Below are 15,774 nucleotides of genomic sequence, written 5' to 3'. Positions count from 1 at the left end.
CAGGAGAAACGCACAAATTAAAACAATAATGTTTTCTTGCCTGTTGCTCAAAAGGTAGCCTCAAACATTCAGAGAAGGAATCATTACCACCTTTGCCTGCAGTCAGGGAGTCAAGGCAACAAGAGTGCCCAGATCTCATTTTTCACCCTTGAGCACATTACGGAGTTCTTTGCCCCAAAAGCAGTTCCCTGTTTGCATCCACAATACAATGTGGACTGGAACCTCTCAGCAGCTGCAGGTTAATTTAAACACCCATGCACACTGCTTCACTTGAAATCTTTTTTTCAAGCAACCGAGCAGATGCTCCTGGTAGAGGAATTCAGGAGACCCCAGTGCCTAGAGCATACTTGCAACACAGTATGGGTAGCCCCAGGTCTGCTCCTGTCCCATCCACTCTTAGTAAGATAACATCAAGCAGAAATGACATCCTTCCTTTCAGAGATGCCAGAAACTTCCCTAGGAGGGCCTTAGGCTGGCTATAAGAAAATATTGACAGCCACTCAAAAATCGGCTTGAGGCAAGCTGCCAGGACAGAAACCAATGCTGTAGCTTAAAAGCTGTTTAGGAGTCAGGGAGCACAACAGCTATTGCAGGCAAAGAGAAGAGCACAAGAAGAACACAGATGCTGTATATGGCCTGGAGGGTTGGCTGCGGTAACTCGACAAAAGCCTGCAAGGAAGTCACCCAGCCCAACCAACGTCTTCCACAGCTGTGGACTTTACCACTGCTCTTGCTCACAGACTGATTTTTCAATTGCACCCCATGTTTTCCAAGTGGCATTCATGCATTAGAGAACATTTCTGCTTTGGAGAGCACAAACACAAGGGCAGCGCTATAATTGCACTTTCCTGAACAGAAAAAGCTGTTTTTCCTAGAGTCGGCAAAATTTCTACATGTGGTATTCACCACTTCCCCTACACATAGAAGGTGTTTAAAAGAGGCAGGTGGAAAATGAATAGCCAGAAGATCCTTCCGACTAAGCTGGCCATGCTTTCTGAAGTGTCCTCTGCTATTTCTTAGCCATGTTCCAATTGCAGAACAGGGCAGAATGTTCTGTACAGATAAAGTGTCAAAAATTGCTCAGAACCAATCTTCACATTCAAAGACAGGTTTTCCTTTAATTTAGCCATTCCAAGTGGCCTCCAGTCACTTGAAGACGTTGAAAAGCACCACAAATGTAAAGAATTGCAGCATTTGCTTTAACCATAGAAGCAATTAACTCTCCAGCAGTGTGGAAAACAGCTTTTGAGCTGTATTTATTGATGCAAAGATTTCACTGTAGTGTGATATTTGAAGACAAATTGCTGTGCCCATAATTAAGACCGCTGAGGAATTGGCAAGTAAAATATAATGATGAAAGACCAGCTCAAAGGGCAAGTGAGTTAGATTGGTCAGGATGATACCATCTATATGACCTCAGTGCCCTATTCCTGCTCATTGATTTCCCAATTAAATATAACTTTTTATTCAATCAGTTAGAATATACTGCAGGTTATTGATGCACTGCTAGTAGGAAAAAGCAATGAAGTAAGGATAAAACAGTGGGTGAGCACTGTCTCATTTTAACATTTTATTAACCTTAATGGGGTCATGATGAAGATGATGTTATTCAGTTGGATCTTTTTGTCTTTTTTTCAGCTCTATTTTTTTTTTCTTTTAGTTTAAAGTGAACTGACCAATCTAAGACAGACAACACCCAGTCCTGGGAGGTGTAAGGCCCTTTTGCTCTCCTTTACCTGAATGATGCTAAAATTCCATTGTCAGTACTGCACCTTCACCCCATCTCAGCTAGATGAGCGACAAACGAGGAAACACGCAGAGACAATGAGAGATGTAGAATAATTTCTGTACAAGGAAAAATTGAATAGTCTAGGACTTCAGCTTGTAAAAAAAGACACAAGAATGAGACAATGATAATGGCCTATGAAATGAAAAATTACATGAACTGTGTCCAGTTCTGGGATCCCTGGTTCAAGAAAGATGAAGAACTCTCAGAGAGAGTCCAGAGGAGGGCAACAAAGATGATGAGGGGACTGGAGCATCTCCCCTATGAGGAAAGGCTGAGGGAGCTGGGCTTGTTCAGCCTGAAGAAGAGAAGACTGAGAGGGGATTTCATCAGCACATACAAATATCTCAAGGGTGAATGTCACGAGGATGGAGCCAGACTCTTCTCAGTGGTGCTCAGTGACAGGACAAGGGGCAATGGGCACAAACTGAAACATAAGAGGTTTCAGTTGAATATGAGGAAGAACTTCTTTACTCTAAGGGTGACAGAGCACTGGGACAGGCTGCCCAGGGGGGCTGTGGAGTCTCCTTCTCTGGAGATATTCAAACCCTGCCTGGACGATGTCCTGTGTAACATGCTCTGGGTGAGCCTGCAGGAGGGTTGGACTGGATGATCTCCCGAGGTCCCTTCCACCCCCTGCCATTCTGGGATTCTGTGTGATTCTGCAATGAAGAAGGTGAATAGTACTGTTCAGCCCCGCTGAACTTAAGGCATCATCTGCAGAAAGGAGCTGGACAGACTGGAGAAAAAGATTTCCAGATGGAGTACACCTGCATTTGGGATAATTTGCCTGGACTAGAATGTTGCCAGATGTTTGTGAGAAAAATGCTTTTGGCTAGCTTTCATTTAAACTATTACCAGGTTTGCATGACAACTTGTTGCTGGTTTATGCTGCTATTTTGAATCAGACCCTCGTGCAACTGACTCATCATTATTTTTTCCAGGAGTAAGGCGGCAGCTTTTATTTATCCTTGCATTGTAATATATCTTTACCTGTTGTAATACAAATTCAATATTCTGCCTAGTAAGGAAAACTAGAATATGCTGAAACCTTCACAGATTTGTGGGTCAGATAACAGTAGACATAAAAACCAGTTACCCACTTCCACACTTTTCTCCAAACATAGTATTTCACCACAAGCTGGGAAGACACTTAACTGAATACCACCATCTTGGTTTTATTCTGGTGTACTCCTGCTTGAAGGTGAGGAAACACCTTCTTTGTAGTTGAAATGAATTCCTTTCCAGAAGCAACATTTTCAGAAGATCATGAATATTGACAGAATATTAATAAACCCCAGTGTAACACATAAATTAATCACTTTGTGCAGATTGCTGGGTTCTAAGGATCCAGTCTGTCACGAGCGTACATTTGTGGACCAGGAATAACAGTCTTGGGGTCAATGGGACTGCATATAACAGATGAGATATAGAATGGAGACAATCCAGGACTCAGGACAGTGATTTATTACGTGCCTGGGCAAAATGCAAAGCCAGTCCTTCTGTTTAGGAAATGTGGATCATGAGATCAATTAAGTTTGCTTTCTATGGAAAAGCTGTAAAAGTGGATAAGGAGGAACCCTCTTTCCCACTGTTTCCATCCCCTTTCTCATGACAACACACGCACATCTCTAGTATAGCTGTGGAAGCCAAAGAAAGCTGTATATGCTTTGACGAACAGACACACAAAGCCACACAAAAAAAGTCAGTACAAAATATTTTGCTTTCGAGCTTTACTGAGAAATAGCAGATCAACAGTTTGGAGCATGGGCAGGTGGCCCCTCACCCAATAAGGCAAACGCCCTTTCCAGGCTCTTCCATCATGGACAATGCCTAATACTAAAGCTGACTCACTGTCTAGCAATGATATTTCCATGGGACTCCATTTTCACAATAACTGAGAAACCTACTGCACATTTATCCTCACAGCTCCTTGCTGAGGTCCAGAAATAGCATTACTCCCAATGCCACAGAGACAGAAAGGTAGAATGAGGCTAAATAACCTGATCTAAGTCCCAAAGGAAATGAATGAGAAATGGGATTTTGACAGAACTGGTTTTGTTCAGTCCTAGGAAGGAAGGCAAATGGGAGGTGTTATTGCTGTCTACAGCTATCTAGCAAAACACTGTAGAGATGCTGGAGCCAGACATTTCTTGTAGGTGCACAGTAATAAGACAAGAGTCAATGGATCCAAGTAGAAACATGAAAAATGCCGGTTGGATACAAGGAAAAATATTTCACCAGGCAGTGGTCAAGCACTGGAATAAGGGCCCAGAGAAGTTGCTGAATCTCCATCCTCCATTTTGAGATTCAAGTCTCAAAATGGAAAAAGCCCTGAGCAACCTGACACAGATGAGAAGGAGTTTGGACGAGGTCACCCCCAGGGGTCCCCTCCAACCTACTTGATTCTGTGAGCATCAGAGCAAGGATGGGGACCCACCAATGGTGTCTGTAACCCATCAGTCATCACTTCCCTGTGCAAGAAAGACCACGAGGCTTCCTGAAAGAACATTAGTCATTTTTTCTTATTACACTAACACAGTTATTAATAGATTAGTGCAATATTTGAGATCTTTCTAGAGTTAAGTTCAACTGCAAATGTACCACCAAAAGGCCCAAAAGTATGTAGGTCTAGATTTGAACTGCATAATGCGAGAAAGAAGAGATATACTGAACTAACAGTTAATGGCTATTTAGCACTTTAAAGAAATGAGCACAGATATACTACCTCACATGGTTTTAGGAAATTCTTACAATTCATCATAATTCAGATGTCAAATTTCTTAAGATAAATTCTTGTCTTATGTCTGAAGTGCATTTATTTACACAGTCAATTTGTGCAAACTACCATACTCTTCACCTTGTGCTGCTGAACTTCCACACACAGTTCTGCATTTCCCTTATCTACTATCATGGTTTACCAACTCAGACTTAGACCAGCTTCTCAAGTTCTACAAAGATTTATAAAGATCTACAAAGGGCTCTGCAGAGGGACCTGGACAGGCTGGATCGATGGGCTGAGGCCAACTGGATGAGGTTCAACAGGGCCAAGTGCCGGGTCCTGCACTTGGGTCACAACAACCCCATGCAGCGCTACAGGCTTGGGGAAGAGTGGCTGGAAAGTTGCCTGGGCGGAAAAGGACCCAGGGGTGCTGGTTGACAGCCGGCTGCATATGACTCAGCAGTGTGCCCAGGTGGCCAAGAAGGCCAATGGCATCCTGGCTTGTATCAGGAATAGTGTGGCCAACAGGAGTAGGGCAGTGATTTCGCCCCTGTATTCCACACTGGTGAGGCTGCACCTCAAAAGCTGGGTTCAGTTTTGGGCCCCTCACTCCAAGAAGGACACAGAGGGGCTGCAGTGTGTCCAGAGGAGAGCCACAAAGCTGGTGAGGGGTCTGGAGCACAAGGCTGATGGGGAGCAGCTGAGGGAACTGGGGTTGTTCAGTCTGGAGAAGAGGAGGCTGAGGGGAGACCTTATCACCCTCTACAACTGCCTGACAGGAGGCTGTAGCGAGGTGGGGGTTGCTCTCTTCTCCCTGGTAATGGGCAATGGGATGAGAGGAAACAGCCTCAAGTTGCACCTGGGCAGATTTAGGTTGGACATTAGGAAAAATTTCTTCCCCAAAAGGGTTGTCAAGCATTGGACCGGGCTGCCCAGGGAAGGGGTCCCCATCCCTGGGGGTATTTAAAAGCCGGGCAGACAAGGTGCTTAGGGACATGGTTTAGTGGTGGACTTGGCAGTGCTATGTTAAGGTTTGGACTCAATGATCTCAAGGGTCTTTTCCAACCTAAACGATTCTATGATTCTAAAGAACTTAACCTGAGAAGCAATTCTGCTATGCTCAGTAGAAATATTCTCAGTTGGCTCCCCTGTGGGATCAGCACTCCATTTTGATAGACTTGTATGTAATCCCTACAAGTCTCTGAAACCTCATACAGTATAAATACAATAAATTACATTTTTCCTAGCAAATTTCATTGGAAAACAGACAATTAAAAAAAAAAAAAAAAGAAACCACAAACAAGATTTTATGGCAATTTGCTAGACCCCAGACAAATTGCTGTTGTTGCCAACATCTATAAAAAAGCAAACATAGAAGCATCAGGCACCAGAGAACAGTCTCGCATGACTGAAACTGCATAACTGTCTTGACTCCAACTGACCCATGCCACTTCGTATCAGGAGGGATCTGCCTCCAATTACCTCTGCACATTGTTGGTTAGGCCACTCTCTAATGTTCTTACAAATGGTTGACTGAATTTCAGAATAAGAAATAAAAGAAAATTTATAAGCTGAAATCAAATGTGGGCTCAGAAATTTCCAAAGAGGATTTCCAGTAATGTAGCTGAAGCATCTGTAAGGTTATTTGACTAATGGTTAACCACATTAAAGAAAGACCCAAGGAGGACCAGAGGAACAACCAGAGGTGGAGGAGCCCCAGCTCTGAAGCTGGAGCATGGAATCACATACTTCCGATCCTTCCAGAGAAGGATCAGACCTGGTGCGAAACCCTCCAAAACGAGTCACCCAAAGAAAAGTCTCTCCTTGGAAAGCTGAGCAAACTGAAAGGGGTCTTTGCCTAAAGCAGGGTAGGACTTACTCTGGGAGGCATAGGGATGGAGCAGAGAAAATTTGAGGACTGTGTGAGTGTGCTCCCTGTCCCCTGTGTGTGCATGCGTGTGCATGATCCCCTAGCAAACTTCAAATTCACTGGTCCTAGCTGATGCTTGACAGCCACAAGCTTGAGGGGCTTTTAGGTCTGGGTGCCAGCAACTGGAGGTCAGGGTCTGAGGGACCACTACCAGATAGACTCATGTCTATATTGCGAGTGTGTGTGTGTGCATGTGAGTGTATGCACCAACTGAGTGCTCAGACTCACTGCCAGCTGGACCTAAGGACCCAGCCTGTCTCTAGCAGACCAGGATGGCAACTCCCTTGAATCTCAACATCTACATGATCTCTGACAGCATCACTTCTATATGAGCTCCTCCTTCACCTCACATCACCCTTATACCCTTTTTTGCACTCTTCAGATGCACTGCAGAGGAGCCCCTAGATGTGAAAGAGCTTTTGCAGCTGCAGTGGATTGGCATCCAAGGGATTCAGAAATCCACTGGCTGTGCAACCTGCAGCCATCGGGAACCCAGAGTGTGGGGAGACTCCCAGGCATGTGGCTGTGCTCTATGCAACTGGGCTGCTATCCTCTTTGTGGGTGCTACTACAGCTAGAGATACAAGCAGTAGTGCACCAGTTGAAATGAATGTGTGTCTCAATATTTTAGCCCTGACGAGCTTCACAGAGCTCTGTGTTGGTCAAGTCTAAAATGTCAATGGACATTGGTGATCTAAATGCAGTGTATACGGATGATCTAAAACAGAAAGCCAGGGCTACACAAGGTTGAGTGCAATCTGCCATCCTAATTCATCCTCATGACCTGTGTTACCTTCTGTACACTCAATGAGATTTAGATTTTCTGAATTTTTTCCTCAAATGTGCCACAAACTTTTGTGATATCTTGACTGAAACACTTGCAGCCTGACATAAAGCTCACTGCAGCCAATAGAAATTCTTGTGTGTCTCACTTTTCCATTTGTAAAATGAAGATAATAGCTCAGGTTTATGTCATTGATAGTCTTGCCTGTGTAAACTTGTTAAAGATCATGAGGAGAAAAGAACCAAGGAGCTACAAATGCACAAATAAAACTCATTATAGAGACCTGCATATTCATACTATCCTGTAGAACCAATGAATCAAAAGCTGGATAGAAGGGAAACAGCTTTCCTAAGAAAAAAGGGGGAAAAAAAACCCAACAAAACCGCTCAGGGAACAAATCACAGTAACTTTTCACACAAAAAAATCACAGGACACAACTCCACCAACATCCTTATCAAAATAATGGGGAACTATCTATCCAAGTTTTCTATTGCAAAAAAAGCACCCAGTATAGCAGATCCACAAGGACACTGGAGTGAAGCACTGAAGTTAAAATGAATAGCTTAATTACCTACCATAATTTATTGGACATAGACAACTGATTCCATGGATCTCCAAAATTAATTCATTATGACCTTGAAATGAAGAAACTGTGTGAAGGACTGTCAGACTTTTTTCATAGATAAATTTCCAAAGTTTTCGTATTTGTTAAACATTTTTTCATAATCTTTCCCAAAGCCTCCAGATGTCCTGATCTGAAGCCCATCTGTTTAGGAGAGCACATGATCCATGTTCACACCCTTTGAGGATCACAGTTAAAACACATAAGTCCACTATATAAAAGGTATTAAAAGACACTAGGGTCTCAGCCTAATTCACTCAGCTGTAGACATCTACTGTTTAGATCTCCATACCTGAGCTAGTCATCCTCGGTTAGCTTTGTAATAGGTGGAGAGAAACAGGCCCTTTATCTTTGTAGGGTATCACATCCTGTAGCAAATATCGAGAATAGCTCAGATGAAAGCATGTATTTCCTTCCATTGAGTCCAGTCACTCAGTAGATGTCCACATTTGGTAGCTGTGATGGGTCCTATGCAGTTGCCCCAGGATTCACAGACGTGTCTGACAGACTTGGTAACAAACTCACACCTCCCAGGACCCACTTGTTATCTCATGCCTAACTTCAGAAGAGAAAACAGGGCTGGCTCCTGTGACGTTCCAAGATACCGTGCTTTCCTACTGAAGCAAAGTCGCTTCGCTTTTGAAATAGCAGGGGAATCCAACGGGCAGAAAAATCCACAGAAGAAGCACCATGATGGAGAGAAATCTTTGGGGAAGCCATTAAAGAGATATCTATCTGCAAAATGGGTTCTGGAGGAGACTTAGTCCTGAATACCTTTTTTTTTTTCCTCTAGTCTGTTGTCTGAAAGGAATTTTAAACTAAGGTCTTCCCATTTCAGAGTGTTGCGGCTTAACCCAGCCGGCAACTCAGCCCCACACAGTCACTCCCCCCACAGTGGGATGGGGGAGAGAATCGGAAAGGTAAAAGTGAGAAAACTCCTGGGTTGAGATAAAGACAGTTTAATAGGGAAAGCAAAAGCCGCGCACACAAGCAAAGCAAAGCAAAGCAAGGAATTCATTCACCACTTCCCATGGGCAGGCAGGGGCTCAGCCATCCCCAGGAAAGCAGGGCTCCATCACACGTAACAGTGACTTGGGAAGACAAATGCCATCACTCCAAATGTCCTCCCCTCCTTCTTCCCCCAGCTTATATACTGAGCTTGACATCAGAGCTGAGAAGTCCTTGGCCAGACTAAGCACTTCCCAGCAACAACTAAAACATCGGTGTGTTATCAACATTCTTCTAGTACTAAATCCAAAACATAGCCGAAACCAGGACACAGAACTTGGCAGTATAAGAAAATTATCCAGAAAAGCTATTCTGGAGCACAGGCAGCCACATCGCTAGGGAGGTGGCAAGAAGCAGTGCCACTACTGCATTTTGTTGCAGAGTTTTCTGACCCTCTGTAAATACCAGTCAGTCAAAATACACAGGTGGATGATTGCTCTTCTACAGTGTCTTCCCTTGTGGACTTCTTATTCCAAAATAAAAGTTTCTACTTCTGAAAATTGATTCTGTTCTGGGAGCAAACTAAGTATCTGCAATGACATAATTTTCATGCTGAAACAGGAGCATCCCCACAGAGATCTGCTCCAGGATTGCTCCAGTGGGAGAACTGTTCTGCTCAGGTTCCCCATTCAGGCATTTTACACCACGCCTCTACTGAACGTCTCTGTCCCCCCCCAATCCCCCCGCAAGCTCGGGATTCTCTGACTGCTTTCTAAATCTTGCACTTTCCGCAGTGATTCTGCTGGCAAGGAAAACAGAGAAATGGTCTGTGATTCCATTGATCACACTTTTCATATTTTTTTGTACCTGTCCCTCATTATTTGTGGGGAAAAATGGTTCATGTGCAGCCTTCTCAGAGACGCAGCATCCTTCTCATCTGTTAAAGGTTTACCCTTGATGCCAATGGAGCTTTAGCGATTCTCATCGCTTAAGAATCTGCCTGTTTGTATTTTGCATGGGTCAAAATAGTGAGAGAATAAGTCTGAAATGAGTCACAGAATCACAGAATCGCAAGGGTTGGAAGGGACCTCGGGAGATCATCTAGTCCAACCCCATTATTTTTCCTGTGCTAAAACATCCCTGGCTGCGGGCTCAGTGAGATCTGAGCAGTTCCTCTTGCAATGGATAAACACCCTTTTTAAGGGATCCTTCCTTAAATTATTTCTGTCCATTCTTAATAGCTCAGCCACTTCATAGCATTTGCACAATATGCCTTCTCTGATTTGAGTGTGTCATGTCCATGCAGGGATCAGCGTGATCGCCCAGCCTGGGCTCCTGCATAATGATCATCCGCTGAAGAAGTTCCCTGAGTAAATCCAGTGTTTGTGGCTGAGCTGCGGCATTGCCTGCAGAACAGTATAAAATCCTGCTTTAAAGACTTCCATACAAATGATCTAACACAGCCCCTAGCAAGCTATTCCAGTAGCTAAGCGTTAAAAACATGTGCCTTATTTCTCCAAAATGCTTCTTATATCACGTTTGGCTGCATTGGGTAGAGACCATGATCAAGGCACAAACAAATGAGCTTTACACCACTACATGGTGTTCTGACTTTCCCTGCAGAAGTTTCCTCATACGAATATCAATTTTTCACTGAATCTCCTGTATCAGCATTTCTAGAATTGGCTTAGCTTTACATTTCTTTCCCAACACCTTGCTATAAATAGCTGAGTCTCATATATCATTTAAGGAGAATAAAACATTACTCCTTGCATTCATTTATTTGATTTTACAGCCTTGCTTGTATGTTAATCAAACGCATAAAGTGCTGAGGTGCATAGGTGCCAAGTAAAAGTCAATATTTTACCGTGAACCTCATTTATCTACATTAGCCTGAAACAAGGTAGATCTGTAAATTTGGACATTATTGAATTTAATGACAAAGATCAATTACAACATCTTTGACACGACAGGGATTTGTCAGATGAGGGGGGAAAAGCATTACTTCTTCCTAAGGGAGCTTATAAATGCTGGCTGGTTGGGACTGTCCATCTCTTCCAGCAGACTGATGCATGGAATGCTTAAATAATATTAGTTGTATTTGAAAGAAAGACCCACAGTTGAAAAGGAGTTTAAAACAAAGCTAAGTTATAGTGAGCTCTCTGAGGGATTGCTCGGCAGGATTGGCTGGAGTATAAAGAAAGAAGAACTAGAAAGTGTCTTCATGAGAGAGATCCACAATTTGGCTGCAACACTAAAAGCAATTCTGAACTCAGGCTGCTTGTTTCTGTGTCCAGTTACACAAACACCAACCAAACTGGTTTATGAGCACCATGGTAGTGCAGACTGTTCATTACAAAGCTCCCCAGAAGCACAAGCATTGCTTTTCTGAAGGAAGCTTGGGGAAAACATGGACAATAAACTCCCCTGATGGACATTGCCACATTTCACTGAAGTCAAGGCCTAGAGACATTCCTACCCACCCTTCAGCCCTACACCCCTTCTCCAGCATTGGGTAGGAAGCATTAGGCTGTCCAAGTGGCTAATACACCACTCACCTGGTAGGCTGGTGTTTGCCAGCAGCCACTTACAGCATGGCCTGACTGGAATGCAGGTAAGGTTTCCCAAAGGAAAAAGGACTTTTTTTTTTTTTCCCCAACTGGTTTTCCAGACTTCTATCCAAGGCTTGCTGGGTACCATCACAGCCTTTGAACTTACCAGGAGTTAAAGTTCAACGCATCTCAGGATCGGCCACGTATCTCAAAATGTTTTTCCAAATCCTGGAAGCCAAGGCATACTGCATTCTTAATGCATATTTTTAGTTAGCAGATAGGCAGTTATTAGAATGTTTAGGGTTGGAAGGGACCACTAGTGGTCATTACGGATCAAGTCTTTAAACATGCAAACCCTGTAACCCTGATGGACCTTCATTAGAATCATAGAATCACAGAAAGTTTTGAGTTGGAAGGGACCCCTAGAGGTCATCTAGCCCAACCCCCAGCAGGGAGCAGGGACACCTTTACCCAGATCAGGTTGCTCAGAGCCCCATCCAACCTGGCCTTGAATGTTTCCAGGGATGGGGCCTCCACTACCTTTCTGGGCAACCCATTCCAGTGTTTCACCACCCTCATTGGAAAGAATTTCTTCCTTATATCCAGTCTAAACCTACCCTACTTCAGTTTAAAACCATTACCCCTTGTCCTGTCACAGCTGGCCCTACTAAAAAGATTGTCCCCATCTTTCCTATAGGTCCCCTTTAGGTACTGAAAGGCCTCTTCTGGACCCGCTCCAACACTTCCATGTCCTTCTTGTGCTGAGGGCTCCAGAGCTGGACGCAGTACTCTAGGTGAGGTCTCACCAGAGCTGAGTAGAGGGGCAGAATTACCTCCCTCGACCTGCTGGCCACGCTCCTCCTGATGCAGCCCAGAGTACGGTTGGCCTTCTGGGCTGCCAGGGCACATTGCCGGCTCATGTCCAGCTTTTTATCCACCAGCACCCCCAAGTCCCTCTCGGCAGGGCTGCTCTCAATCCTTTCTCCCCCCAGGCTGTATTGATACTGGGGGTTACCCCATCCCAGGTGCAGGACCTTGCACTTGGCCTTGTTGAACCTCATGAGGTTCACACAGGCCCACCTCTCCAGCCTGTCCAGGTCCCTCTGGATGACATCCCGGCCTTCTGGTGTGTCAACCGCACCACTCAGCTTGGTGTCATCTGCAAACTTGCTGAGGGTGCACTCTATCTCACTGTCCAAGTCATTGATGAAGATGTTGAACAGCACCGGTCCTAGTACGGACCCCTGAGGGACACCACTTGTCACCGGTCTCCATCCGGACATTGTGCCGTTGACCACTACCCTCTGGACACGACCATCCAGCCAGTTCCTTATCCACCGAACAGTCCACCCATCAAATCCATAGCTTTCCAATTTAGAGAGAAGGATGTTGTGGGGGACCGTGTCAAAGGCCTTGCAGAAGTCCAGATAGATGACGTCTGTTGGTTGTCCCTTGTCCACTGATGCTGTCACTCCATCATAGAAAGTCACCAGGTTTGTCAGGCAGGACTTGCCCTTGGTGAAGCCATGCTGGCTATCTCGAATTATCTCCCTGGCCTCCATGTGCTTTAGCATAGCTTCTAGGAGGCTCTGTTCCATGATCTTCCCAGGCACAGAGGTGAGGCTGACAGGTCGGTAGTTCCCAGGGTCTTCCTTTCTACCCTTTTTGAAAATGGGCACAATGTTTCCCTTTTTCCAGTCACCAGGGACTTCACCTGACTGCCATGACTTTTCAAATATCATGGAGAGGGGCTTGGTGACTACATCGGCCAATTCCCTCAGGACTCTGGGATGCATCTCATCAGGTCCCATGGACTTATGTGCGTTCAGGTTCCTCAGGCGGTCACGAACCTGATCTTCTCTTACAGCAGGAGGGGTTTTGCCCTCCCATTCCCCCTCATGCTGTCCATCAACTTGGAAGGGGTGAGAACAGAGGTTTCCAGTGAAGACTGAGGCAAAAAAGTTATTGAGCACCTCAGCCTTCTCCTCATCTGCTGTTACCAGCTTGCCGGTCTCGCTCATCAGCAGGGGTACGCTTTCTTTAACCATCCTTTTCCAGCTGATATACCTGTAGAAACCCTTCTTATTATTGTTTGCATTCCTTGCTAAGTTTAGTTCCAGCTGCGACTTGGCCTTCCTGACACCATCCCTACACACTGGGCAGCGTCCCTACACTCTTCTCAGGATGCCTGTCCCTGTTCCCACTGCCTGTGCAGTTCCCTCTTCCTCCTTAGTTTGACCAGCATCTCTCATCTCAGCCATGCCGGTCTCTTCCCTTCTTTGCCTGATTTCTTACACCTAGGGATCGAGAGCTCTTGCACTCTATGGATCACATCCTTAAAGATCTGCCAGCTCTGTTCTGTTCCCCTGTCCCTGAGGACTGTTTCCCAGGGAGTCCTTCTGACTATCTCCTTGAGGAGCTGGAATTTTGCTTTTCTAAAATTCAGGGTCCTGACTATACTCTTTGTTCTTCCCATTTTCCTCAGGAGCATGAGCTCCACCAGTGCATGGTCACTGCAGCCCAGGCTGCCTCTGATCTTGATGTCTCCGACGAGCTCACTTGCATTGGTGACCACCAGGTCCAGTATCGGGACCAGTATGGGAGAGGGACACTCAGACAGTGTAGATCTCAAATGGGGTTGTGTAACTTAGAGGATTTTACATAACCAAATAGAGATGTCTTAAAAAATAAATCCTTACACGCTGATCTACAAAAAAGATTTTTGCTGTGAAGTTGATTTTAAATTCTAAATACAGATGGAAAAGTAAGCACTGGGATAGCACACCCAGAAAAGGTTGGTTTGCTTGTAACCTAAACCTCGGGGACAGGGGGAGTGTACATGTATTTTTGTGTGGGTATGGCAAGAGGGGGACTCAGACTTATTGGGATAAGTCACAGAAAGGTGTCTGGAGCTTTTGTAACGTTCTGTAAAGGTTCCAGCACTATGGTTTATCTGTTGTATCACCAGTTTTGACCCTGGATGTAGAGTTCACTGGTTGCCAGTTAATTACATATCATTAATACATTTATAAACTGTTTCATCCCAATTACAATTTAAACTGAATTGAGCAGTTTTTCCCCTGAGATACAATAGGAGCCAGTCTGAACTTCTGACACACACAGTTGTTTTTTAATAGGCTAAAGCCTGGTATTTTATCACCATCTGCTGGAGATAAAGTGTCATTCACTTAAAAAATGTAAATTCAGCCTCAGCCCTAAAACTTTTCACTTTATGGACAAAATAATCCTCTCCATAAAAATTCAAAGATCTTAAAGGCAGCAAGGCCTAGTAAGGCCCATGGAACTTGGGTTCCAAAAAATCACCTAATGAACAGACAGAAATTACACAATCTCCTATATTCTCCTACAATTAATCTGTTCTGTCATTGCTAAATCTTTCACCAAACCATAGTCAGGTGCTGTCAGAATTCACTGTCATGACAAAGGTTGTTGGTAAGTGAAATAAAATTCACAGTACAGACACCATTTTACTCTCTACCACTGGAAAATAAAAGATTGTGCAAGGTCAGTAAGACAGGCACTTTTCACCACCAGACCAGTGACCACCTCTTTCAGTTGCCCAGAGGGTCTTAAAACTCCTTCTCAAACCTCAAAAAAGCAGCACTACTGAAAAGTAAACTGTATTTTCCCTCCTCCCTGTCCCTTGCTGCAACCTAATGTCCTTATGGCTTTCCCCAGTCTTACTATTCCCTCTTTCTCCTCTTGTACCTCTGCCCCTCTACTCAGCTCTGGTGAGACCTCACCTGGAGTACTGCGTCCAGCTCTGGAGCCCTCAGCACAAGAAGGACATGGAACTGTTGGAACGGGTCCAGAGGAGGGCTACAAAAATGATCCGAGGGCTGGAGCACCTCTCCTATGAGGACAGGCTGAGAGAGTTGGGCTTGTTCAGTCTGGAGAAAAGGAGGCTACGGGGAGACCTGATTGCGGCCTTCCAGTACCTAAAGGGGGCCTATAGGAAAGATGGGGAACGTCTTTTTAGTAGGGCCAGCTGTGTTAGGACAAGGGGAAATGGTTTTAAACTAGAACAGGGTAGGTTCAGGCTAGAGGTAAGGAAGAAATTTTTTACAATGAGGGTGGTAAAACACTGGAACAGGTTGCCCAGAGAGGTAGTGGAGGCCCCATCCCTGGGAACATTCAAGGCCAGGTTGGATGGGGCTCTGAGCAATCTGATCTAGTTAGCAGTGTCCCTGCTCACTGCAGGGGGGTTGGACTAGATGACCACTAGTGGTCCCTTCCAACCCTAAACATTCTATGATTCTATGATTCTATGATTCTATCACATCTAAACACCAGCACTGAGAGCTGAAGAAATGGCTGGATTCAGCCCACTTGAATTCCAACGTAACTAGGGCTCCTTAATTAGAAGGCTGTACCGCCAAGATGTCTTCTGTAGTTTCTGGCAACAAAGAT

The sequence above is a fragment of the Egretta garzetta genome, unplaced genomic scaffold (assembly GCF_000687185.1).
Source record: "Egretta garzetta isolate BGI_Z169 unplaced genomic scaffold, ASM68718v1 scaffold323, whole genome shotgun sequence".
Taxonomy (NCBI): Eukaryota; Metazoa; Chordata; class Aves; order Pelecaniformes; family Ardeidae; genus Egretta; species Egretta garzetta.
Note: the sequence above shows the minus strand (reverse complement) of the source record.